Source organism: Apium graveolens, chromosome 4, assembly GCF_009905375.1.
Source record: "Apium graveolens cultivar Ventura chromosome 4, ASM990537v1, whole genome shotgun sequence".
Lineage (NCBI taxonomy): Eukaryota > Viridiplantae > Streptophyta > Magnoliopsida > Apiales > Apiaceae > Apium > Apium graveolens.
The window spans coordinates 72,166,897-72,190,098 of NC_133650.1; the positions used below are offsets into that span (position 1 = coordinate 72,166,897).

General features: G+C 38.3%; 1 non-coding gene across 1 annotated transcript; it reads right to left on the minus strand.

The window, feature by feature from the left end:
• Positions 1-505: 505 nt before the first annotated feature.
• Positions 506-612, minus strand: LOC141722996 (small nucleolar RNA R71). The gene has a single exon (XR_012575991.1). It is a non-coding gene; the product is annotated as a small nucleolar RNA R71 (small nucleolar RNA).
• Positions 613-23,202: the final 22,590 nt, after the last annotated feature.

The following is a 23,202-nucleotide window of genomic DNA, read 5'->3' on the forward strand; positions in this document are numbered from 1 at the left end:
ATGAAGAATAGAATACTTGGAAGAAAATATAACTAGTTGATATATTTTAGGAAGCAGAATTATATTCCATATCAATTAGAACATTATCTTGTAACTGTGTAGTATATAAACACAGGCATAGGGTTTACACTATAAGTGTTATCATTATCGAAGTTATTATTCATTGTAACCCTAGCAGCTCTCATGATAATTTGTTCATCACTGAGAGAGGACAGTTCCATATTGTAACAGAGTTTATTGTGTTGAATAAAATCTGTTTTCTCTTACTTGAGTTCTTATATTCGATTTGATTGTACTAAACACTGTATTCAACCCCCTTCTACAGTGTTTGTGTGACCTAACAAATGATGTGACTGAAGAGGCTATCAAGCTACGACTCTTCCCATTCTCTCTGAGGGACAAAGCTAAGTGCTGGCTACATTCTCTACCAGCAGGGTCTATCACCACTTGGGAAGATCTTGCTCAAAAGTTTCTCACTAAATTTTTTCCTATGGTGAAAACTGCTGCAATCAGGAATGCTCTTACTCAGTTTGCTCAGCAAACTGGAGAATCTCTGTGTGAGGCTTGGGATCGATATAAGGAAATGCTAAGGAACTTCCCATATCATGGCATGCCTGATTGGATGATTATTAACTGTTTCTACAATGGATTGGGTGCTACTTCTAGACCCATGCTTGATGGAGCATCAGGAGGAGCCTTGTGGGCTAAAAGCTACGATAAAGCTTATGAACTTATTGAACCGATGGCTGCTAATGAGTACCAGAATCCTTCCCAGAGACTAACTCAGGAAAAAGTAGCAGGATTTCTGGAGTTGGATGCAGCAACTGCTATAGCTGCCCAACTTAAGGCTTTGACGATGAAGGTGGACACTTTGGCAAATTATGGAGTTAATCAAATCACTAGTATCTGTGAGCTTTGCGTTGGTGCCCATGAGACTGATCAGTGCGTAATTTCTAGTGAATTATCTCAGTTCGTGAGCAACTTTCAGCATTCGCGGCAACCTGTGCCTGCCACTTATCATCCCAACAACCACAATCATCTTAATTTCAGTTGGAGCAACACTCAGAATGCGGTTCAACAGCCTTATCAGCAGTTTCTAGCTAAGTAGTACAACCCCCTGATTTTCAGCAACCGTAATATGCACCAAGACAACAACTCCAGCTGCAACAAGCCAATGAAAAATCTGAATTAGAGGAGTTGAAGCTTATGTGCATGAGTCAAGCTATTTCTATCAAGACCTTGGAAAATCAAATTGGGCAAATTGACAATGCCTTGCTAAATCATCAGCCTGGTACACTACCTAGTGACACTGAAGTTCCAGGAAAGAGGGAAGCTAAGGAGCAGGTAAAGGCAATCACTTTGAGGTCTGTAAAGATTGCGAATCCCGAACAAACTCAAGCGTTGACTGAAGAAGCTGGGGCTGAGAAAGAAGTAGAGTAGCAGGAAGTAGAAGTGGAACCCAGGAAGACTACTATTGAGCACACTCCTCCTGAGGGTAATATAGGGGAGAAACATATCTATCCTCTACCGTCTTTTCCTAAGCGGCTGCAGAAGAAAAAGCTGGACAAGCAATTTGAGAAGTTTCTAGAGGTGTTCAAGAAACTTCATATCAACATACCTTTCGCTGAGGCTCTTGAGCAGATGCCTAGTTATGCAAAGTTTATGAAAGGTATTCTCTCTCGGAAAGTGAAACTAGATAATTTAGAGACTGTCGCTCTCACGGAGGAATGCAGTGATGTGCTGCAACAGAAGTTACCTCCCAAGCTTAAGGATCCAGGGAGCTTCACTATTCCGCGTACTATTGGAAAAGTGTCTTTTAAAATATGCTTATGTGACTTGGGAGCTAGCATCAATCTGATGCCCTTGTCAATCTTCAAGCAATTGGACTTACCTGATCCAAAACTGACTTATATGACCTTGCAATTGGCCGACCGTTCTATTACATATCCGCGAGATATTGTGGAGGTTGTCTTGGTCAAGGTTAATAAACTCATCTTCCCTGCGGATTTTGTAATTCTTGATTTCGAGGAGGATAAGAAAATTCCATAATCTTGGGAAGACCTTTCTTGGCAACTGGTCGAACCTTGATAGATGTGCAGAAGGGTGAGCTCATAATGCGAGTGCTGGATCAGGATGTAACTTTTAATTTGTTCAATGTTATGAAGTTTTCTACGGAAAATGAGGAGTGCCTAAAGGTGGAGTTGGTTAATTCTGTGGTTACTTCATAACTTGATCAATTACTAAGGTCTGATGCCTTAGAGAAAGCCTTATTGGGAAATTCAGATAGTGAAGATGAAGAAGGTGAAGAACAATTGCAATATTTGAATGCTTCTCCCTGGAAGAGGAAGATTGATATGCCTTTTGAATCTCTTGGAATGGAGGAATTGAACAAAGCTCCTAAACGCCTCAAGCCATCTATTGAGGAAGCTCCCACTCTTAAGCTTAAGCCTTTACCTGAGCATTTGAGGTATGCATTTTTAGGTGATGCATCTACTTTGCATGTTATTATTGCATCTGACCTTTCAGGTAGTGACGAGGAAAAGCTTCTGAGGATTTTGAGAGAGGTCAAAACGGTAATTGGCTGGACTATAGCAGATATTAAGGGAATCATCCCTTTTTATTGCATGCATAAAATTCTGCTAGAGGAAGGTAGCAAGCCTACGGTCGAGCAGCAAAGATAACTTAATCCAATCATAAAGAAAGTAGTGAAGAAGAAAATTCTTAAGTGGCAAGATGCAGGGATCATCTATCCTATTTCTGACAGTTCATGGGTAAGCCCGGTTCAATGTGTGCCAAAGAAAGATGGAATTACTGTGGTAGCAAATGAGAAGAATGAGCTTATTCCTACACGAACAGTCACGGGGTGGAGAGTCTGCATGGACTATAGAAAGCTGAACAAAGCCACTAGGAAGGATCATTTCCCTCTTCTTTGATCAGATGTTTGACAGATTGGCCGGTCATGAGTATTATTGTCTTCTGGATGGTTATTCGGGCTATAATTAGATTTGTATCGCTCCTGAAGATCAGGAGAAAACTACCTTCACTTGTCAATTTGGTACTTTCTCCTTCAGACGAGTTTCTTTTGGTCTGTGTGGTGCACCAGCCACATTTCAGAGATGCATGATGACCATCATTTTTTCTGATATGATTGGCCATAATGTGGAGGTGTTCATGGATGACTTCTCTGTATTTGGCGATTCTTTTGTTGAATGCTTATAAAATCTTGGACACATTCTCAAGAGGTGTGTTGAGACCAATCTGGTTCTCAATTGGAAGAAATGTCACTTTATGGTGTGTCAGGGCATTATTCTCGGGCACAAGGTTTCTAGTAAGGGTCTTGAGGTGGACAAAGCCAAGGTGGGGGTCATTGAGAATCTTCCTCCACCTATTTCTGTTAAGGGAATTCACAGTTTTCTTGATCATGCGGGTTTCTATAGGCGTTTCATCAAAGACTTCTCTAAGATTTCAAAGCCATTGTGCAGTTTGCTAGAGAAAGATGTTCCTTTCAAGTTTGATGACGAGTGTCTTGCAGCTTTTGAGACTTTGAATAAGAGTTTAATCACGGCACCGGTCATAACTGCACCTGATTGGAATGAACCTTTTGAGATGAAGTGTGATACAAATGACTATGCAGTTGGAGCAGTTCTTGGGCAAAGGAAGAACAACATATTTCATGTGGTCTACTACGCTAGTAAGACCCTAAATGGTGCTCAACTGAATTATACTACTACGGAGAAAGAACTTTTTGCTATTGTCTATGGTTTTGAGAAATTTCGATCTTATCTACTTGGGACTAAGGTGACAGCTTTTACTAATCACGCTGCAATTCGTTATCTCGTCTCAAAGAAAGACTCGAAGCCTAGATTGATTAGATGGGTTCTTTTGCTTCAAGAATTTGAACTAGAGATCAAGGACATAAAGGGAACTGAAAATCAAGTCGCTGATCATCTCTCACATTTAGAGAATCCTAATGCTACTTTATTGGATAAGACATTGATAAATGAGTCTTTTCCCGATGAGCAGCTGTTTGGAGTGCAAGAAGAAGAACCGTGGTTTACAGACATTGTGAACTATCTCGTGTATCATGCCTCTCGACTTATCTTATGCTCAAAAGAATAAATTTTTACATGAAGTGAAGTGGTATATGTGGGATGAGCCATTTCTTTTTCGACAAGGAGCTGATCAAATCATCAGGAGATGTATTCCTTACAGCGAAACGGGTGGGTCTTGCGAGATTGCCACTCAACGGCTTATGGAGGACATTATGGCGGAGAAAAAACAGCAGCTCGCATTCTTCAAGCAGGTTTCTTTTGGCCAACCTTATTCAAAGATGCTCACCGGTTCGTTTTGAAATGTGATCGATGTCAACGTGTAGGTAATATGTCTAAAGGGGATGAGATGACTCTTAATGTGCTTCTCGAGGTTGAGGTCTTCGATTTTTGGGGAATTGACTTCATGGGGCCATTTGTCTCATCTTGTAACAATCAGTATATCTTGTTGGCGGTTGATTACGTGTCGAAATAGGTTGAAGTTAAGGTGTTACCGATGAACGATGCGAAAGTGGTGCTTAATTTTCTTCACAGGCAATATTCACAAGGTTTGGAACTCCAGGAGTCATAATCAGTTATGAGGGGTCGTATTTTTGCAATCGCAAGTTCTCTGCTATGATGAAAAGGTATAATGTAAATCATTGCATTACAACGGCTTATCATCCTCATACAAATGGTCAAGCTGAGGTGTCTAACATAGAGATCAAGCGTATTTTAGAGAAAGTTGTGTGTCCATCGAGGAAAGATTGGTCTTTGAAGCTTGATGAAGCTGTTTGGGCGTATCGAACAACATATAAGACTCTATTAAGAATGTCGCCAGTTGGTTTATGGTAAGGGGTGTCATTTGCCTGTGGAGCTCGAGCATAAGGCATATTGGGCTTTGAAGAAATTGAATCTTGACTTGGATGCGGCTTGAAAGAAGAGGATGCTTCAATTGAATAAACTCGTCGAGTTTCGACTTCAAGTTTATGAAAACAACAAAATGTACAAGGAAAAAGTCAAGAGGTGGCACGATCGGGGTCTAGTGCTCAAATCATTTGTGCCAGGGCAACAAGTTCTTTTGTTCAACTCTCGTCTCCGTCTTTTTCCTGGAAAGTTGAAGTCCAGATGGTCAGAGCCCTTCATAATCAAAATGGTGTTTCCATATGGAGCGGTGGAAATTTTTTAGAATGATCCGGGCCAATCATTCAAGGTAAACGGTCAGAGGTTGAAGCATTATTATGGTGACACGACAACCCACGAGGTGGTTAGTACCGTTCTATTGTCCATTTGAGCTCAAGGTTCTACGTCGAGCTAGACGTAAAAGAAGTGCTTCTTGGGAGGCAACCCAAGTTTGTTGTACATTAGTAGGTAGAGGAAGCAAGAAGAAAGGAGAAAAACACAAAAAAATCAGAAAGAAAAAAATTCAGGGCCAACTCCAGTGACCAAGCACGCCCGCGCTGATCTAGCACGCAGCCGTGCAGTTTTTCCAGAAGGTAAGCGCGCCCGCGCTGATCTAGCGCGCGGCCGCGCCGATTTTCCAGAGAGTGAGCGCGCCCGCGTTGTCCAAGCGCGCGCCCGCGCTGTCCAAGCGCGCGCCCGCGCCGGGTTCTGTTCGAAAAAAATAATTAAAACAGTATTTTTTAAGGGAATTTTGGGATTTTTGTTATAAAATCAATTTCAAACCGAAATTTACTCTTCCACATCCCAAATTTCCCTCTCCCAATCAAACCCTTTATTCCCACGATTCCCACAATCAATTCCCACTTTTATTCCTTATTGAATTCTCACCTCTCCACCTATAAATACACACACTTATACACAAACTTCTCCACCACTTCATAAATTCTCAAACACAAATCTCTCTCAAACACTTAACTTTTATTCTCTCTCATTAATCCCAATGGCACCCAAGAGGCAAAGAACGAAAGTTAGCAACAGCACCACCGATTCTTCATCTGCAGGTGGTGTGAGGGCAAGGTTTTCTACTCCTGAGGCTGAAGAGGAGTACACGAGGCTTCTCTCGAAGCCTATTGCTAAGGAGCGAGGTTTTCTGCCATCAGGGAAGGATGGTAAGCTATTTGAGATGATTCTTGAGATGGGCTGGGTTTCTTTCTGTGAGGCTCCCGCTGCTGTGCCCATGAGTGTTGTGCGGGAGTTCTATGTTAGTGCTAATGCGGAGAAGAATGGCTTCACGGTGGTTCGAGGGAGGACTGTGAAGTATACTGTAGAGGCTATCAGGACGGTAATTGAGCAGTCCGCGAGGAAGGTGATTCAGGACATTTGGAACGATAAGACTCCTGAGGACTTCAACTTGGATCTGATCGTTGTGACTCTGTGTGTGCTTGAGACTCATTGAAAGTTCAAGAGGGGCACTGCTGATTACTCCACGTTCCCTGCGTCGTGCATGAACAGGTTTACACGGGCTTGGAACTCGTTTATTTGTGCTAACATCATGCCATCTTCGCATGTGCTTGAGATTACTGTGGAGCGTGCTCGTTTGCTATGGGGTATTCTTCAGGGCGATTACATTGATTGGGGATGGTGATTTATCAGGGGATTTTGAGATTCTTGATAGGAGGTACTACAAGTGCTATTCTGTATGCGTCCATTGTGACGAAGCTGTGCGTGGCAGTTGGTGTTCATTGGCCCATACATGAGCAGCTTGAGCTTCCCAGTGCTCCTATCGACAGTTCTACACTGTTGAGCATGCAGGAGTGGGGAGGAGGTAAGCCTGATTTGAAGGGGCTTGGTTACTCTTTTGATCATCTACTAGGTGGAAGGCCTCGGGATCAAATGTATGCGGGTGGAACACAGCAAGCAAGTAAGGCAACTTGGAGGGCTCAGTTAGGAGAGGAGGCTAGTTCGTCGCAGCAGCAGGAGCAGATGTTGGAGCTGATTTGAGTTCGACGCAGTATAGGCGTCTAGCGCGGAGGATGGATGCGATGCACGACATCCATAGTCGGTTTGCACATGATCTCACCAAAGCACTTGGGACAGCATTTAGAGCCACCGGAGTTGACATTCAGTGGCCAGTATTTGGTGAGAATTATGTGTATCCGCCTCCTGATACACCTGACACTCCACCCGTTGAGGGTGAGGATTCTGATTCGTAGTAGGTATGTCATAATTCCTTACTATTACCTGAAAGAGATATGTCCTAAGTCCAATCATGTATGAGGATTTAGGAATAACTTTTATATAATCTATTTTGATTTCATTGATATTAATAAAAGGCTTGTTTTGTTTTTATTGAGGGCTCTATCTATTTAAATGTTTAAATAAGATATACCACAGTTTAGAGTAAAGCTTTTTATGGATTGTGATGAGATCATAATAATGAGACCTAAAAGATGATAACTCTAAACTTAAATAGTTTCTGGTCGTAGGATTACTAACCGGTAATTAATAATCCACAAAGATCGGTACATACTATGCTTGCTTCATTATGAAGGATGTCTGTTCTCATAGACATTTGTGTGGTGACACTATAGCTAGTATGTAGGTGCTTATTATAGAATAAGTTCACTGAACATGACTCACACAGCTGAACAACTGATGAAGTTCACTCACGTGTCAGCAGTTGTTCACATAGTGATAGTTGTACAAGTATCCTTAGACTTGAGGTCATCATAGTCATCTTGTGTACACTGAACTATGCTTTGGTTTAGTTCTTAGTCTCCAGGGACAATTATAAGGGCTCTACTGGGTATAGGAATTTGTACACGAAGATAGTGTATGATCAATAAAGGATCTACCCCTTCCAGTGAAGGAAGAGAATGTTCAATGCTGATCCACTTATGCTAGTTCAGGAATCTCTGGCCAGAGTGAATGAAATTAGAAATGAGTTTCTAATTTACATTAAATAGAACTAAGCTTAGTGAATGGAAAATCAAATGATTAAATAAGATAGGCTTCACACAAGTTTCATGCCTTGTATTTAATCGTGACATTGCAGGGTAGAAGGAATTAATTGTACGGTAACTACTCACTGAATAGGTTCTTGGTATTCTAAGCAGTGAATTCGTATTATCCGGATAGTTGCGATATGCTGAGAAGTATCCCTCACGATGTAGAATAAATATGATTAATTAATTAATCATATTTAATGAATTAGAGAATTTATATAAATAATGATAAAATAGTTTTATTATTATTTATTTCTACTACCGGCTTAATATTGAACCTACAGGGTCACACCATAAAAGAGAATGATTTAATGGTGGAGAAATTAATTAATAATGGCTGATAATTATTTATTTATGAAATAAATAATTAATTGGCAAATTTAATAATTGATTAAATGAGATTTAATTTATTATAAATTAATAAAGAAAAAGTTCTTAATATTATTAATTAAGAATTTAATTTTTAGAAATTAAATCAAGTGAGAGAATTATTTCTAAAGTGTTTAGAAAAAGGAATAATAATTAAAAGGTGTTTTAATTATTAGTGAGAATAATAAAGGGTTAATAATAATAATATTTTATGGGAAAATTTTCAGCTGAAAATTTTGCCTATAAATATACTATTATAGACCCTATTTTTGCCTCAACCAAAAAGATTTACAAAACCCTAATTCTCTCCATCTCCTCCTCCTTCATTACATCGTTTTCTTGGTGGATACCGGTGGAGTGCTTCACACTTGAGGAGCAGCTGCTAAGGATCTCCGTTCATCATTTTTGGATCGCCATTAAAGACCTCCATCTTTCCATTAACGTAAAGTTTCTTAAGGTAAACATACTGAACTACGAATTAAATATTATTTTTCGCATGGATCCTGCGGAGGGTTTCAGTTTTTTTTAAGATTTAAATTTACGTTTTCGCTGCGTTTATGTGCTAAAAACCCTTCAATGGCATCAGAGCTACTTGCGAAAGTTTTTAATTCGTTTATGTGTTTAACTGTTTTTGATATATGAGCATGTACGTGATTCGCCATGATTTGATGTTGATATAATATGTTTATATATGTATGGTTTTGAATATATGATATCCATATGAGTTGTATAATCATAAGATGATTATGTAATCTGTATATATACTGATATATACATGATTTATGTTTGTTCTAATTATGAGAATCATATTAGATACGGATTTTGAATTGGCTGCTGCAGATTTGCTGAAATCTGGGTCTGGTGTCCGATTTACGCAAACGAATACCCTATTCCATAGGTAAACGAGCGCATGAACAAAAATGATAGCTAATGCTATCTACGACTCGTCTGTAAGGCGTTTGACGTCGTTTACTGCCCGTAAACAGTGATCCTTGTTTTTCTGATTTGATTCTGATTTTTCTGATTTTGGTCATATTTTCTTTTTATGATTAGATCATGGATAATATGATATGTTAAGATCATATTATGTGTTTTAACATGCTTTTATGTGTTGTATGAGCATGGTGGATGGTTATGGCCTTTCGACCTTAGTGTAATGGTTTTGTTTTTGGTTTTAAATACGACTTGCATGTCGTCAATCTTTGTAATCATAAATCTCGAATGTAACTCGAGTTATTCTTGTAAGTTTATTAGATTAGTTTTACATTCAATCATGTAATGTAATTGAAGACTCAAGAAGGCTATCCAATGGAGGTGATACAAAGAAGAAGACGAGGCATACAAGAAGTCTAAACAAAGAAGAAGACTTATGTAATAAGTAGTTGTATTTATTTCCATCACCATATTAGATTGACCTTGATCTTTATCATGAGCTTGATAAAGATCACATAGGATGGGGCCATAACCAAACACATTTACTTTATTGCACTTTACATTTACTTGTTTATTTAATTTTATATATGAGATATATGCCTATGTTTACCATGCGATGATAGATTTAGGTGAACTTAAATCAATATAAGGCGTGCTCTAGAAAATCTAGAATAGGAATCGTTTCTTGCCTTAACAATAAATATTATGAATACGATCATGAGATTCTTGTGTTTATGAAACACGTAATTGAATATGAATTTTCAATATTGAGAGAAAGGATGATTCTGTCAACAACAAATTTCTATCTGTAAGAAAGGGTTATTAAGTGACGCCTCTTGACAATGCTCCACCCGATATGGGAATCATCTGATTATCGATTATTGATTTGAAATATTTAATTTAAAAGGAAGAATCTCTTTATAATATGATTATGATTGTAACGTAATATAATCCCTCTAAAATTAAATAATATCAAGTAGTAATTGGCCAATGAAACAACGGGCTTGTGTCGGTCATAGCCTTCCAATATGGTAGAAAGTGGTTCTTATTTTTAAATCATTGTCGTTTCGTGCTACAGCCGAGGGCTTTGATTTCGAAATAAGAAATACTTGTCTATTACATAGAGATGTGTACATTGAATTAGAATCTAAAGGTTGGTACGTGCTACAGCCGTGGGCCGTTGGAGACTGATTCAATTGTACGAAATGTTGGGTTAGACTTGACTTAGAATATTGAGTTTGTGTTGTGCATATGTTGTGTACTTGATGATTTCATAAACAAAACATCTAGGTAGATTTTACTTAGTGAAATTATGTAGCACTCGACGGATAAGAATTATAGTCCCGACGGATAACTCATTATAGTCCCGACGGATGATTAACTTATTATCCATCGAGTGAGTAGCTTATGTAATAATAAGTCTGTAGCACAGTTATGTATGCACCTTTGTATAGAATATGTAGTAACATATAAGTCATGTTGACTTTAACTAGATATGCAGAATAGGTTGATTAATTGTACATAAATGATGTCTTGTAATTCTGCATAAGTGAAATAGAGTCAAGTGCCAAAATAGCTACCGACGGATGATTAACAAAGCCATCGACGGATGATCAAATGACTATCAACGGATGTTTAATATAGTAGTCGACGGATGATCAATTAAACCATCAACGGATGTTCTGAAAGTCGACGGAAGATCATATGAAGAATTCAAACAGCAGTTGAATAGTGAAAGCTGACACACAGCCGTCGAGATGTATACAAACACACTGTGGAAGCCCATTAACTGGGTAATAGAGGACGAAAAGCAGCAAAGCTTAAGACTGATAGTTTTTATATTTGTTCAGTCTTTTTGACTTTGTAATCTTGGTATTATATAAACCAAGAGAGTAGCAAATAAAAAAAACTGAGATAGCTGAGAAACACAAAAAAAATAGAGAAATCTTTGTAAGCAGAATCTTTAGCATTTCCTGTATTCTCAGTACTTCCATTTGTAAGCAGCTGTGAGCATTCCTGCACACAGAGTCCTCTCGATATATTATATATATCTCTGGTGGAATTGTTTAAATCCACCAGAAAGTTTTCAAAGACTCTTGTTTTTAATTACTTATGTTTTGATTCAATTAAGTTTCTATTCCGCATTATGCTAATCAAAACATTATATCTATATTCGAGTTGAACATTTTTATTTCGAGAAAAAGTTTCAAGAATTCCATTCAACCCCCCTTCTGTAATTCTTGCTACATTGTTAAGGGACTGACAATTGGTATCAGAGCAAGCTCTTAATCTATAAAGAGTTTAAAGATCAAAACAATTCAGCAAGATGAACAAGAAAGATATTGGAGTCAAGATTCCTTTTCTTGATAAAGATAATTACCATCATTGGAAGGTAAAGATGCATCTTCATATGCTTTCTCAAGATGAGGCCTATGTGGACTGCATAGAAAGAGGCCCTCATATTCCAATGAGAGCTGCAACAAGAAATGAGCCATCTATTCCAAAGCCAAGGCATGAATGGTCTGATCCTGACATTGAACAAGTCAGGAAAGATAAAAAGGCCATGAACATTATGTTCAATGGAGTTGATACAGACATGTTTGATAACATTATCAACTGCAAAACTGCCAAGGAAGTTTGGGACACAATACAGATAATTTGTGATGGCACTGAGCAAGTAAGAGAAAATAAAATGCAGCTCCTGATTCAACAATATGAGCATTTTCACAATGAAGAAAGTGAGTCACTCACTGACATTTTTAGTAGATTCCAAAAACTACTAAATGCTCTTAAGTTGCATGGAAGAGTCTATCAGACTAAAGACTCTAATCTGAAATTTCTCAGATCTCTTCTAAAGGAATGGAAACCAATGACAGTCTCATTGAGAAACTCACAAGATTATAAGGAGTTTACTTTGGAGAGAATGTATGGCATTCTGAAGACCTATGAGCTTGAAATAGAGCAGGATTAAAGAATGGAGAGAGGAAAGAAGAAAAGAGGATCCATTGCACTAGTTGCTGATCTGGAAAAGGAGAAGGAAGTGAAGATGGAAGCTGTAGAATCAACTTCAAAGGTCTGTGAGAATAAGGGTAAGGGGCTAGCTGTAGAAAGTGAAGAATAATTGAGCCAAGATGACATGGAGGACATTGATGAGCACCTAGCATTTCTTTCAAGGAGATTTGCCAAGCTCAAGTTCAAGAAGAACTTTGGAGCAGCCAAGCCAAATAGAAACATGGTGGATAAGTCAAAATTCAAATGTTTCAAATGTGGCTTGGCAGGGCATTTTGCAAATGAGTGTAGAAAGTCAGATTCCAGTAAGAAAAGGTTTGAGTCTGTGGATTATAAGCAAAAATACTTTGATCTACTCAAACAAAAGGAAAGGACTTTTATTACACAAGAAAATGACTGGGCAGCAGATGGTTTGGATGAAGATGAAGATGTCAGCTATGTCAATCTAGCCTTAATGGCCAAGTCTGATGAAACAGAGACAAATTCCTCAAGCAATCAGTTAATCACTACAAACCTTGTACATTCATCTAAAGCTGAGTGTAATGATGCCATAAATGACATGTCTACAGAATTGTATCATTTGCGTGTTATACTTAAGTCTCTCACTAAAGAAAATGCTAAAATCAAAGAAAACAACTTGTTTTTAAGTGAGAGGAATAATGTGCTTGAGTCTCAGTTTGTTGAGTTTGAGAAACTAAAAATTGAGTGTAAGATTGCCAAGGAGGAATTAACTGAGTCCTTGAAAAAGGAAGAAATTTTGAAGAAGCAGCTTGAGCGTGAACAAGAGGTGATTAAAGCATGGAAAACATCCAGGGATGTTCATGCTCAAATCACCAAAGTTCAAGGAATTGAGTCTTTTTGTGATGAAGCCTGGAAGAAGAATAAAGAGAAACTAAAACCTATTTTGGTAGATGGATTGTTGACAGATGTAGACTCGATGGATGATGAGGACTATCCGTCGGATAACAAAAAGTGTTATCCGTCGAATGATGAAAATCCTCATCCGTCGGCTGTAAGCAAACCATTAGCAAAGCCAAATTAATCAAGCTAAATGAAAAGTATGGGTCTATTTCCAAGAACTTTGTTTCAGGAGAGTCAAGTCAAGCTAAGAAAGGGAAAAAGGCTAATATTGGTCACATTACTGTCAAACAGTTAAGTGACAGACTTGAGAAAATTGAGGTAAAAACAGAGACTAAAAGGAAAAACAATAGGAATGGTAAAGTAGGGATTAATAAACACAATAACTACACACCTGATAAATATTCTCCTAGAAAAATCTGTGTCAAGTGTGGAAGTGTAAATCATTTGTCTGTTAATTGCAAATCTGCCATGCCTACTCCCATGTTTGTTCAGTCTCAATTTCCCAACATAAATGTCATGCCTCCCATGCCTGTTAATGCTATGCCTACACAGAATATGAATGCACAGTTTGCTAATATGCCATTTGCACCTAATCCATATTATGCTGCATACAATATGCCTCAAATGCCATTTAGCATGCCTTACTGGAATAACATGTTTGCACCAAGCATGTCATTTCCTGTTAGCCATAATATGCATAATAATTCTGTTACATTAAATGGTTTCAAAGGCCCAACCCAAATGACTAAGGAAGAATCTGAAATTCCTAAGTCAAATGAGTTAAGACCTAAGAAACAGAAGAAGAAAGCTAACAAGGCAGGACCCAAGGAAACTTGGGTACCAAAATCAACTTGATTTGATTTTGATGTGTGCAGGGAAACAGAAGGAATCTTTGGTACTTGGATAGTGGTTGTTCAAGACACATGACGGGTGATTCTACCCTGCTCACAGAGTTTAAGGAGAGAGCTGGCCCAAGTATTACTTTTGGAGATGACAGCAAGGGTTATACTGTGGGATATGGCTTGATTTCAAAGGATAATGTCATCATTGAAGAGGTTGCCTTAGTGAATGGTCTCAAACACAATCTGTTGAGTATCAGCCAGCTTTGTGATAAAGGCAACTCGATAACCTTCAATAAAGAAGCCTGTGTTGTCACTAATAATCAAAACAACAAAGTGGTTCTCACTGGTGTGAGAAGAGGAAATGTGTACCTAGCTGACTTCAACTCAACTAAAGCAGAATCTGTAACTTGTCTTCTCAGTAAAGCAAGTCAAGATGAAAGTTGGCTATGGCACAAGAAGCTATCCCATTTAAACTTCAAGACCATGAATGAGTTGGTAAAGAAAGAACTAGTAAGAGGCATTCCTCTAGTGGAGTTTACAAAGGATGGACTGTGTAATGCCTGCCAAAAGGGGAAGCGGATCAAAGCATCATTCAGGAAGAAACTTGATTCAACAATTGAAGAGCCTCTGCAATTGCTTCACATGGATTTGTTTGGACCAGTCAATGTATTGTCAATTTCAAAGAAAAGATTTTGCCTAGTAATTGTAGATGATTTTTCAAAGTTCTCTTGGACATATTTCCTAAAGTCTAAAGATGAGGCTAGTGAAATCATCATCAATCACATAAGGAAAGTTAACAATCATCCTGATTTCAAAATTAGAAGAATCAGGAGTGACAATGGAACTGAGTTCAAGAACCATGTCATGAGAGCATTTTGTGAGGAAAATGGAATCTTACATGAGTTCTCAGCAGCAAGGACTCCACAACAGAATGGAGTAGTGAAAAGGAAGAACAGATCACTTATTAAAGCTGCAAGGACAATGCTTGAAGAATCAAAATTACCAACATATTTCTGGGCTGAAGCTGTAAACACTGCATGCTACACTCAGAACATCTCTCTGATTAATCAAGCAAGATGCATGACTCCTTATCAATTGTTCAAGAACAAGAAGCCAACTCTAAACTTTTTTCATGTATTTGGCTGTAAATGTTATATTCTGAGAAATCAAACAGATCAAAATGGGAAGTTTGATGCTAAAGCAGATGAAGGAATTTTTGTTGGATATGCTGTTGGTAAAGCATATAGAGTCTACAATCTAAGAACCAACATTGTTGTGGAATCTATACATGTTGTGTTTGATGATAAAAAGATTGAAGGACTGAAAGATGGAGATTACCATGAGAACCTCAAATTCGACAATATTGAGATGGTCAGTGATGATGAGAGTGATCAAGAAACAGTGTCTAAGGATAATGCAGATAAATCTACCACCAATGAAGCTCAAAACTCAACATCCGTCGAGTTGCATAATGCTTCATCCGTCGGAAGGCAATCTGTGTTATCCGTCGGAAGACAACCTGCCTCATCCGTTGGTACTCAAAATTCACTACCGTCGGGTTATCAAAAGGAGCAGGAAGTCTAGGTAGATCACCCATAGAAAGTACCCCTTTCTCAAATCAAAGATCCACAAACTCAGGGGGAGTTTCTAGCAATCAAAACTCAATCACACATCAAGACAACATTGAGGTCTCTTCATCTAGAGCTAATCTACCTCAACCAAGGAAATGGACAAAAGATCACCCCTTGAACTGATTATTGGTGATGTTTCTTCTACAGTTCAAACAAGGAGAGCAACTTAGGAAGAATGTCTATACATCAGCTTTCTGTCAAAGGAAGAACCAAAGAAGGTAGAAGAAGCCTTGTTAGATCCTGATTGGATTTTAGCTATGCAGGAGGAGCTAAAACAATTTGAAAGGAATAAAGTATGGAAGCTGGTACCCAAGCCTAAAGGAAAGAATCCAATAGACACCAAATGGGTATTCAGAAACAAGATGGATGAAAATGGCATAGTAGTAAGGAATAAAGCCAGATTGGTTGCTAAAGGCTATTTCCAGCAAGAAGGAATAGATTTTGATGAAACATTTGCTCCCGTTGCAAACTTGAAGCCATCAGAATCTTCTTAGCATATGCAGCCCATGCCAATTTCAAGGTCTATCAAATGGATGTCAAAAGTGCCTTTCTGAATGGAGATTTGGAGGAAGAAGTGTATGTTAGTCAACCTCCTGGCTTTGAAGATCCAAATTTTCCAGAGTATGTCTATTATCTACTGAAAGCACTTTATGGACTGAAGCAAGCACCTAGAGCCTGGTATGACACTTTATCAAAGTTCCTTTTGGAAAATCACTTCACAAGAGGTACTGTAGATAAAACTTTATTTTTCAGAAATGTTAATGGCTCTAGCATACTTGTTCAAATTTATGTAGATGATATTATTTTTGGCTCTACAGATGAGAAACTTTGTAAAAAGTTTGCCAAACTGATGCAAAGTAAGTATGAAATGAGTATGATGGGAGAACTAACTTACTTTCTTGTTTACAAGTTAAACAAGTTAGTGATGGAATATTCATTAGTCAAACTAAATATATTTTTGATCTTTTAAAGAAGTTTGATCTAATGGATTGCACATCTGCAAAAACTCACATGGCCACTGCAACTAAGCTTGAATTAAACACTACTGAAAAGTCTGTGGATATTTCAAGCTATAGAGGCATGGTTGGCTCACTTCTGTACTTAACAGCTAGTAGGCCAGATATAATGTTTGCTACATGTTTATGTGCTAGATTTCAGGCTGATCCTAGAGAATCTCACTTGATAGCTATTAAGAGAATTTTCAGATATCTCAAGGGAACACCAAAACTTGGCATTTGGTATCCTAGAGATTCTGGTTTTGATCTAACTGGTTATTCAGATGCAGATTATGCAGGTTGCAGAATTGACAGAAAGAGCACAACATGAACTTGTCAATTTCTAGGAAGCAAGCTTGTGTCCTGGTTCAGTAAAAAGCAAAATTCAGTTTCTACTTCTACAGCTGAAGCTGAATATATTGCTGCTGGCAGTTGCTGTGCACATATTTTATGGATGAAAAATCAATTGCTAGACTATGGTTTGCAAGTTGAGATGATTCCTATTTTCTGTGATAACACAAGTGCAATTGCCATCACTGAAAATCCAGTGCAACATTCAAGGACAAAGCACATAGACATTAAGTACCATTTCATAAGGGAACATGTAATGAATGGTACTGTAGAGTTACATTTTGTTCCAAGTGAGAAGCAACTTGCAGATATCTTTACCAAGCCACTGGATGAATCCACCTTTTCAAGGTTGGTAAGTGAGTTAGGTATGCTTAATTACTCTTGAATTTATCTGAGTTATCAGAAATTTAGCTGATTTTTAGTCATGGATGAAATTTTGGCTAAGTCAAAATTTGCATCTCGACGGATGACCATTATCCATCGAGTTGAGTCATCCGTCGATATACTATTTGCAAATAAAAATTAATTACTTTTCTGGAACTTTTTAAAACTCGACGGATAACAGTTTATCCTCATCCGTCGAATTGTCTAAATCTTAACCGTTAATTCCCTGAACATTATCCATCGAGTATACTTACAGTTTGTAAGCATTACACGACGTATAATGGGTGGAATTTTTACAGTTTATTTTTAAAACGGCTATTTTAGGCAATTTCTATTGATTAATTTACTCTTATTTATTATTTTTATCCGTTGTTTTTGAGAAAGTATAAAAGCTTATTTCATTTCAATTATTTTCTTTTATCATTCTCAAATTCAACTGCTTTTATTTCATTCTCTCTCAAACAAATATTCTCTTTCTCTTCAAGCTTTCATTCTCTAACAATGGCACCTGTAGTAAAGATTATGTCTCAGACTGGGTTCATTTATGAGAAGAACAACTTCACTGCTTTGGTCAATAAGGGTATTCAGCAATCAGAAGACTATCACAAGATGATGGACTTTGTGAAGAACTGCAAGTTAAGTTATGACATGCTTGAATCACCCACAATTTTCTGTGAAGTTGTTGAAGAGATGTGGACCACTGCAATCTACAACTTTACTGACAAAACCATCACTCTAACATCAAAGGTAATGAGTTATGTATCAGTAGTGATGTGATAAAAGCATGTTTCAAAATTCCTGATGATAATGTAACTTCACCACACAATGACACTGATATTATCAATATGCTTAATTCCATGCATTATGCACTTCCTACTACTAAGCTAAGTGATATTAGAAGATTAGGTCTTAGGAAGGAATGGAGTTTCATGTGTGATGTTGTTACTAAAGTTTTCTCTGGAAAAATCAGTAATTTTGATTCTGTGAACATTTTCATGCTTAACATGCTATACATGCTAATTACAGATAAATTTTACAATTTTATTGACCTTGTCTTGTATGAGTTAGGTTTTAAACTAGGTGAGTTAGCCAAAAGGGGAAAGAATGTATATTATGCTAGATTTTTCATGATATTGGCTAACCATCTTTGTCAAGAGATTGTACTTGACAACCCAAACAACAAATTGGCTTGTTGGGTTCAAGAGAGAAGAATCATTGCAGATTTAAACAGAGCCAACCATCATAGGGATGTGCCAATGTTCTACTTTCCTGTAATGCAGACACCTCAGGTAAGTGAGGTAAGTTCATCCATACCCTCAACTATTCCAATCTCATCAATTTCTTTGAGTTCAGGAGTAGCTATGGCAACTGTGACAATGACCAAACAGTTGCCTACTAAAGCTGCCAAAACAACTGTAATTTCTAAATCCAAATCAAAGAAAACCCCCTCTGGTATCTCTCAAAAGGTACCAGTTGAAAAATCCACCAAAGCCAAAGAGGGGAGTGTGAAGGAGGGTCAGTTAGGTGAGGGAAGGGGTGAACATCAAAGAAACCCCAAGGATAAGGTTGGAGAGTTGAGTGAATCCCAGCCTAGCCACACTGCAGTTTCCCAACAAACTGCAGTGCTTAAAAAGGACAAAAGCTCACTTCTAGCTACATCCTCCCAAAAGGATGTGGCTATGGAACAAAGCTCTCAGCCAAGAGCACAGGCCAAAAGGGTTAGAGACACAAGCTCACCCCAAACTTAGACAAGAAAGAAGAAATCCAAAACCACTGGGGATGCACAGGGCACACACACAGTACAAACTGGTGCTAAAGACACAGTCCCTGCACTTTCTCAAATTCAGTTTGAAGTGGCTCCAATAAATGTGGAGTCACAGCCAAAATCTCTTATAATAGAAGCCTCTGGAACACCATACTCACCAACAAACTCTCTGGAAGTGGATATGATAAACACTTCAATTCCTGATTCCCCTTCTTTAACTCTGTTGGGGAAGCCAACATCTAGAGCAAGTGAGCATCATCTTTTAGATGATTTATTGGCTCACCTGCCAATTCTTTCAGATACTATTGTGACATCTGTGCCTCAAATAACTTCAATCAACACAGAGTCAACAATAGTTTCTCTTCCCACCTCATTCATTTCTACTCTCTCGATGGATATTGCTCATCCGTCGAGTAGTGATTATATCCCGACGGTTAAGCTTAACAGTAGTTATCCGTCGGATAGCTTTACCACTCACCCGATGGATATCACTTATCCGTCGAGTGTCTCTGCACAACTTCAAACTTCAATTATTTCTAGTGCAGAAGATTTAGTGGTAATACAGTCACTTTTAGGACTGAGAGAGGAGAGTGCATTGAGTGAGAGGTTGGGTTGCTCCCAGGCAAAAGGAGAGGAAAAGAGTGAATCTCAGCAATCCATTTATTCAGGATTGGCAAAAGTGAGTGAGAGGAGTCCCACCTTAGTAGGTGAAGGTGAGGGTGTGAGGGTGGGGAGCCAGGGTGAGTCCCTGATGCAACAAAAGAGAGATTATGAGAGAAAGGCAGGTACAGGAGAAATAAGGGTGGATCCAGCCATTGCTAGTGAGTCAATGATTGGGATGATGCTGAAAAGGGAAGACAATTTCAGCAACATTATAAAGCTGAAATTGATAACATTTCCTTGGATGCTGACACTTTTACTCATCCTGTGTCAGCCTATCAATTGTTGGCTGCTCAGGGCAATGTGGAGGCAGAACAAACTTTAAATTTAGTACACACCTCAGAATCTCTTCAAAGAGATAAAGCTGCTGTCAATAGGATGCCTTCTCAAGCTGGTGAGCCATCTGAAGAATTTGGAGTAAATTCTAATGATGATGACTCTGTTTCTTTGGATTGAAGCATGAACTTAGGGGGAGATGAAGGCCCAAGTTCTGTTTCAAATTTACCTGGATGGGCATGGACAAAGGAATCTACAGCAGGACAATTTGGTGTATCTTTTGTCAAGCAAGTGATGGCTATTCAAAAGGCCCTTCAGGAAACTTCAGATGTTGGTACCAAGGCCATTCTTCAAGCTCACCTAGACTCTCCACATCTCATGAAGATCCAGTACTTAAGACAGAATCTGAGTGTGGATGAACTGAAAAGAGATATAGCTGACTTGAAAACTTATAATTCTGAGAAGCTGGATTCAGTAATGTCATATGGTACCATGCAAGATCTATTACTGAGACTGAGGAGAGAATCAGATTCTGAAAAGAAGCTAGCCAAGCTGGAAGACAGAGTTCAAGTTATTGAGAATTCAGTGGATATCCTTCTTCAAAATCAACAGACTCGGACAAGTCTTCTCATGCAACTGGCTAAAGCACAAGGCCTAACTCCTCAACTTGATGATAACAAAAAGGGGGAGAGAGAATCAAGTAAGGGGGAGAAAGGACCAACCGAGGGGGAGAAATTTCAAGTACAAATCAGCAAAGTAATTGTACCTTCAATTATTGTCTCCAAGCCAACAGTTGCAGATGGTATAGATCTAATTTAAGCAGCAGCAGCAAATTTGAAAGTTGCTGAAAAAGGAAAGTTGAGTTTGATCAACTGGAATAAGATTGATGAGGAGATACAAAAAAAGTTTGAACTAGTCAAGGAGCCAGTTAAGTCAGCCATCCATCACTCTCATATCAAGCCAATCAGTGTGAATGAGATGAGCATGAACTATCTAGAAAAAGGACAATCTTCCTGCATCAAGTCTCCAAAGGCTGAAACAATTCTTAAACCAAGGGCAAATTATCCTAAATCATCTTGGAAGAACCCTATGGACACTGTGTATGAGACACCCAAGCCTGATGAAAAGAAGCTTCTGTCAAGATCTATTGTCTTCTATAAAGATCCAGCTGATTCAGCTTCAAAAAGGAGAATTGCTAAGATATTTTAGAAATGGAAAGGAGATTTGTGTGGTAGCTGGACATCCACAATTTGCTCAAGCAAATAAAGAAGAAAAAGCCAGATTAAAGCAGGAAAAGAGGCAAGCTGCTCTAGATGCAAAGAAGTCTAAACAAAAGAAAGAACAGATTGCTATCTTGGCCAAGCTACAGGCTGTAAACTCTTCTCAACAAATTCCCTCTCAACCATCTGAAGCTGCTGAATCAAAGAAGAAAATTGAAGAACAGAAGAAATCCCCAAGGAAGAAAAAATTGGCTAGAAGAACAAAAAGGAAACTGGATGTTGTTGACAAGGAATTGGAAGATCAATTTCCTAAGGAATCCACACCAGCTACAACTCAAGCATCAAAGCCCTCTGTGGTATTTGAAGACATAAGGGTGGTGGATCCCTACAGGAACATACATGGTGAACCTATTGTGCCAAAGGATGAGCCAATAGAGTGGGATAACCTACCAATTCCTGACTTCAGCTTACCAATCCTTAGCAAGCCAAAAAGGACAAAGTCAAGGGCAGTCAAGAAAGTGAAGTTGTCACCTCTCAAATCCAAGTCATTAGTTAAAGCTCAACCCAAGGTCAACAGGGGAGACTACTTGTACTTGTGTGACATCAAAGAATTTTCAGATCTAAATCTTTATCTGGATGAACTGGATGAAGTAAGGGCAATTGATGCATACAGAAACCTATCTGAAAGGTTGGTGTTCAAGTTCAAAGGAGGAAGGGAGATTCAGTGGCCACTTCACAGGATTTTTCAAGAAAGCCAAGCTGTGCTGATTAAAGTCTATTCATCCTTCAAGAAAAACTTTAGGTTTAATGTAACTGCAAGAAGACTAGTATTGAAGAAGATTGAAGAGCTGAGGAGTGTTAGAGCTAAAGATGCACTCCCAAAGATACTAATCATCCCATATACAGGGAGAAGAGTGCATCTAAGGCCCTACTGGCTGATGGAATTCATGGATGACAAGGGTGTGAGAAGATTCTTTAGATTAGAAGACCAATTGAGTATCTCTAGCAATGAGACTCTCTTGGAAATGCAAGAAAAGCTAGATCTCTCAGAACCTGATGAACTGGAATTCCACAGGCAGCTCCAGAATCAAATTGAGGAAAATAACAGAAAGCTTGGAAAAAGATCCAGACCTTTAAGGAACTAGAAAAATCTGCTCAGGCTAGAGGAGCATCTTGAATTGACTGTGAGCCAAACCTTGTACATTTTGTTTAATTGAAGCACTTTCAGTTTATCTACTTATCTTTAAAGATGTATGTTCAGGATGTTTTCTTATCATCAAGTATCTCTTAATTTATGGCTACAATTCCAGTAGACATAAATTGGGGGAGATTGTTGTGCATATGTTGTGTACTTGATAATTTCATAAACAAAATATCTAAGTAGATTTTACTTAGTGAAATTATGTAGCACTCGACGGATAAGAATTATAGTCCCGACGGATAACTCATTATAGTCCAGACGGATGATTAACTTATTATCCATCGAGTGAGTAGCTTATGTAATAATAAGTCTGTAGCACAGTTATGTATGCACCTTTGTATAGAATCTGTAGTAGCATATAAGTCATGTTGACTTTAACTAGATATGCAGAATAGGTTGATTAATTGTACATAAATGATGTCTTGTAATTCTGCATAAGTGAAATAGAGTCAAGTGCCAAAATAGCTACTGACGGATGATTAACAAAGCCATCGACGGATGATCAAATGGCTATCAACGGATGTTTAATATAGTAGTCGACGGATGATCAATTAAACCATCAACGGATGTTCTGAAAGTCGACAGAAGATCATATAAAGAATTCAAACAGCAGTTGAACAGTGAAAGCTGACACACAGCCATCGAGATGTATACAAACATACTGTGGAAGCCCATTAACTGGGTAATAGAGGACGAAAAGCAGCAAAGCTTAAGACTGATAGTTTTTATATTTGTTCAGTCTTTTTGACTTTGTAATCTTGGTATTATA